This window comes from Protopterus annectens, chromosome 4.part1, assembly GCF_019279795.1.
Source record: "Protopterus annectens isolate FY-2018-M chromosome 4.part1, PAN1.0, whole genome shotgun sequence".
Taxonomy (NCBI): domain Eukaryota; kingdom Metazoa; phylum Chordata; order Ceratodontiformes; family Protopteridae; genus Protopterus; species Protopterus annectens.
Genome location: NC_056734.1, coordinates 655,870,094 through 655,876,093, shown reverse-complemented (window position 1 = coordinate 655,876,093; position 6,000 = coordinate 655,870,094).

Below are 6,000 nucleotides of genomic sequence, written 5' to 3'. Positions count from 1 at the left end.
TTATGATCCATTTAAATATAATAAGGACCAAATGAATCCAAATAACTTCACATTTTATTCGAGCTGTCATAAAATGTGGTCCAGGATCGATTTCTTTTTAATATCAGATGCACTAATGTGTTTTGATCCCTATATATACATACAAGCTCGTTATTTGTCGGATCACTCCAGGATCACATTAACCTTTAAGAAAGATACTTGTCATAAATTGCATGTTAGGGGTTATAATTGGACATTAAATCCATATCTATTGCATAAAGAGGATGTATTAAAAGAAGCTCAGGAGTTTTTTAATCAATTAATAAATAATCTTTTAGAACACCAACATCCGTCAGACATAGAATGGGCAACTACCAAAGCTCAAATTAGAGGAATGTTTATCCAAAAAGCTACTTTCTACAAGAAATTACAAGTGAAAGATATGCATGACTTGGAATCAAAAATTTATTTATTAGATCAGGAATTAATTAGAAATTACAGTAAACAAACCGAAACGGAATTATTAAATTGTCAGAAGAAACTTTTTTTATTACAAAACAGTAAATTATCATTCCATGAACAAAAAATGCTGGTAAAATACGTTAATCACATACAGACCCCATCAAAAGCACTAGCATGTATTATTAATCAATCGAAGTCACCTTCCCAAATCCCGGAAATATACTTCAACAATAAAACATACACCAATACGGAAAATTTCATAAAGGTTTTTGAACTAATATTTTCAGAACTATATGGTGAACAACAGGATGTAAATCCAAATAAGAAGAATAATGATTTTCTTCAGAAAATTATATTTCCAAAGATTAATGATGAGCTTCATATGAACCTAATTAAACCTATTTCTTCAGAGGAAATAACTGATGTTATCAAGAAATTGAAGCCATACAAAGCCCCGGGACCGGATGGTTTGACTACAGAATTTTATAAAACTTTTAGCAATATTCTGGGGAAAATACTGTCAGTGGTCTTTAACTATATAATTAACAACAAAATTACTGACTCACACTTTAATGCATCGAAAACTATTCTCATACCGAAAGAAAATACTGATCGACAAAACCCGGATAATTATAGACCCATCTCACTTTTAAACATAGATATGAAAATTATGACATCGATTTTGGCTAACAGGTTGAAAATGGTAATTAACCCGATAATATCTGATGAACAAGCTGGCTTTATAAATAGCAGACAAACTATAGATAATACATTAACACTTCATACAATGATTTCTCATGCCACCCATAAAAACCATAATCTTTACACACTTATAATTGATGCACAAAAAGCATTTGACAGAGTGAACTTAGAATATTTGTTTGGCATTCTAACATGCTTTAACATACCGCAAGAATTCACTTCAACTTTAAAAAAAATATATACCAATCCTTATACAAATCTAGTCATTAACAGGAATCTTTCAAAAAGAATTCAAATTAAAAATGGTACCCGTCAAGGCTGTCCTTTATCTCCCTTGTTATTCAATTTGTATTTGGAACCTCTATTTTTGCACATTAAACAAAATATCTATCATAATGCTCCAAGGATTTATGGTACAAAGATCACCATGGCTGCTTTTGCAGATGATTTGAGTATTTATTGCACAACACCTGTTTCAGATACTAATAAAATATTAAAGGCAGTAGAAGAATTTGCGAAAATTTCCAATTATAAATTAAATTTTAAAAAAACTAAGATATTCCCATTAAAGACACCTACACCTTTTTCACTATTACCATTAGTAGGGCAGGTAAAATCAGAAGAAAAAATAAAATACTTAGGATTGGTTTTCTCAACAGACAACAGAGATTTTTATCTCAATAATGTTAAGGTTATTTGGGAGCAGATAGTATCTGATGTGAAAAGATGGGATAATCTGAAATTACCAATAATGGTGAAGACTTCAATTATTAAAATGAATATACTTCCTAGATTACTATATATTTTTAGAGCGTCACAAGTTCAAATCTCCAAAAAATTCTTCAAACAGCTTCATACAGAACTAGCTAGATTTCTATGGGAACCTAGAAAAATTAGGATATCGTATGATAAATTGATGGCTCCAAAAAATAGGGGAGGGTTGGATCTACCTAATTTCGAAACATATTATTTAATAATAAACACCAATAGACTTCTAAGAATAATTAACTTTGATGGGTCTAACTTGAAATGGGTTCCCAAATGGCTAGTTCTTAATCATAAACATGTCAAGGAATTGGATATTGACTGCAAGGCATTACCTTTTTTAAACAAAAATACTCTTACATTGTACTTCTTGTTGGAACATATCAAAACATATATAGTGTCAGTACAAAATCTTTTTAACTCATTAAATCTTTTGCAAAGTATGATGATTCTTCAACCATTTCACAAAAATCCAAATTTGACAATTGGTAACCATCTGATAGACCTTAAGAAATTCCCACTTATAATTAATTTAACCCTACTTGATTTATATCCTTTTTTAGGTATCCCGATTCACAATATTTTAGAAGAGTTGGATCTCCCCAAATCGTATCTAATTATAATAAGACAATTAAAAGACCTATCAATAAGTTACCTTAGTAAATGGAATGATATAATTAAAGAAGAAGATTTAAACATGTGTCTGAACTTATGGCAAACCCTTACACAGGAATGTAAATATATAACTGCAGCATATGGTTTGATTAAAGAAATTAAATATAATAATCAAATATTAGTTTCCAAATACTGGAGAGAGAAATTGTCGACGATTGAAGAAAGTAAAATATTAAAAGCAATTCACTTAACCATAAAATCTGTGTCCCTTCAGAAGCTATTATTTACCCAATTGATGATATTTAATAATGCTTATTATACGCGTCTTACTCTACACAAATTTAACTCAAAGAACTCACCAAAATGCCCATATTGTATAGATCAAACGGCTTACCTCCTACATATGTTTTGGAGTTGTAAATGTATTTTCAAACTCTGGAATTCCTTGAAACTCCAATTACAAAAAATGGGATATCAACATTCCACACTCTCCTGGGAATTTACGATTTTGCATATTCCACCACCCAACTTGGAAAGAACCCAAAGAATTATACTAGTCAATATCAATTTGTTGATGAAGTTATATATAGCTTCTAATTGGTTGAACCCTTTACAGACATCATGGCAAAATTTCAAGACTGTAGCCACCAAACATATTCTAGCACATACATTTCTAATTATAAGAAAAATGTAAACAATACAGTTCTATTCCACTATTCTCTGGGAAATACTGAATAACTGTTGAATTCTATTGAGATAAGTCTTATATGGATACTAGTTCTTTTTTCTTCATTACTTTTTTTTTTTTTTTTTTTTTTTAGAAGTGTATAGTAACTGTTGGAAGCATTCATGTACATAGTGTAAGTAGTTGGTAGTACTGTATTAGTTGCTTGGAAAAAATAAAATAAAGAATTATTATTGAAAAAAAAAGAATCTATACAATGTATCAATTTGTATGCCTTTACTCCTTCCGCATCTTATGTATCTATAAAAAAGTTTCCTATTATGCTCAATATCTTTATATAAATTTTAGTCAATTTTTCTTGATCTTGTCTCACACTATGCTTAATTTGTTTGTCTAGCTTGTTTATTTTTGTTTTCAAAGTTGTAGTTTTGACATGTATTTCATTTCTTATATTTTTTGTCTCTCACTTAATCAGGTAATTTTTCTCTTACAGAAATGCATCCACCTCATGTTGTACACTTAGATCCTGATGTTAAACTTTTTTTTTCATTTTTTGCACTCAAACAATTTCTCTTTCAAAACTTTTCACATTCCATATGCAAATTTTCCAGTGAACACTTCACTCCAGTTAGTTTTACATAGTGACTGTTTTGCTTCCATATAATCTGTAATTAATCTTCTGTGCATTGGTTTAGATTTCATTTTAGCAGAATTATCTAGCAACAACAAATGATCACTGCACATCAACAGTGGTAAAACTTGACTTGAAGCAACAATAATTTCTTTAGGAACACTAACAACGTCTAGCATGTTTCGTTTCCTGGTAGGTCTTTTTTACATTCTGAAGCAATTGTTGTTCCTGAGCATACATTGTGAAGAATTTCCTTGCTAATGTTGTTGAATCAATATCATTCCACTCTGTTTCTGGTAAATTTAAATTCCCAGATAATATTATTTTTCCCTGCTGTGTTTCATGCAAGAAATGTATGAATTCCTGTAGGTTATCAGCACTTGTCTTTGGTGGTCTATACATTCTAACAATTGTTAGATGTTCCAGGGTTGCCTTGTATTGGTGTTATCAATGAACATGTAATAATCACAGGTCTTGTGGAAATGTAGCACGTTTTCCAAAAAAAATATGTATTATTAATGCTCCTAGCATTAACAACCATCAGAAATGCATCAAATGTTGTTATCTGTCAATTATTAAATGTTCAGCTTGGCAAAAATCTTGCCTAGTGTAGTCAAATATTGCTAAATATCTGCTGTAAAAATTCTCTTCCTGATCTTGACAAATACACACCATTCTTTCTGAATATGTGTTTCCAAAACTAGGCTTGGATGCTCTACACATTTCCATTTGTTTTAAAACGAGGCATTCTTTCCATGTAGGTGTTTACCCAAAAATCTTTTCATTCATGGTGACCTAACTATTCTATGTGATTTGTGAAAAATACGTCCTAACACCTGTACAAGCTATGCTATCTAAGAGGGCTGTGAATTCCCTACTAACAATCAGAGAGTCCTTGCAGATAAAACCATTTGTGGCAACATGAATAAAAACAGATCCATACTTCCTTACATTAAGGTGTTGCATGGCTTATCTCACATCTTCTGTTGTTGCTCCTGGTAAACATAACACTATTCCATGTTCATTATCTTCTCTGCAAATGTAAGTATCAGTTCCTCTAATAATAAAATCTCCATTTACAAGAATACTTTTTCTGAGCAGATCTAAAAACTCTTCAGTTATTACAAAGGAATGATCTTCATCACCATAAGTGTTATTAATCCCACTGTTTTCATTGCTCATTACATTTGCAAGCATGTACTTCTCTTCCAGCTGGCTTTGTATATTCACACCTTCAGCCATGGAGTCAACATCTGTCTTTCTCTTCCTTTTTCTTACAGTAATGTTCTTCAGTCCTTCCATGTTCAATTTTGATTTCTTCCTTTTCACCCCTTTTTTTTCTACTTTCAGTTTTAGAAAAATTATACCTTTTTCTGTTCACTGAAGGTTTTCTGATAGAAAACTGTAATCATTCCCTGTATTCTGTGTGTTACATAACAAAGCAGCATCATTTATTGTACATATTCTCTTTACTTTACATTTATCAGTTTATTTTTCTTCCTTGTTATTTGTTATGAACTTCTTCCTTTCTTTTTTATTTCCTTCTAAGCACTCTGAATCCTCAGATTGCTGAATACTTGCACCCAGAATTCCAAAGTTGTCAAGGGTATTGTCTCGTTTCCCAGGGGTTGAATGATCTTTACAGACAATAGACACATCATTTCCTAAATGTGTTCTATTTGTTCTTTGCCTAACATTATTTATCTACTAGTCCAGTCAATAATAAGCTGGATAGCTTTAGAATGAGTTCACAGTTGTGTAGGCAGGCAAGTAAAAACAGCTATAATTTTATCGGTTACCAAACATTACTTGTCAAGTCAGGTTGCCTGCTGATAGCATATTCTGCTACAATTTTAGGTCACATCTACACTGCATATAGTCAGTGAGTAATGTGTGAGTATCCAGATGGGGACAAGAGTAGGGGGTATACAACTGTGGGTTATCTTCATGATTGTCCATGTTGCACTGGGTATAGGTCTGTATAGGCTGCAGTTTGGGGAAGACTTTATTTTGGGTGGGGATGATTGAAATGGGAAGTGGGGGGGTGGTACCCATGTCATCTACAGGGAAAATAATGCACAACCACATGGTCATCTCCATAACCTACAAATCTTTTGACAGACACTGATGTTTGAGAAGCAGGGATGACTCACTGCCTTGA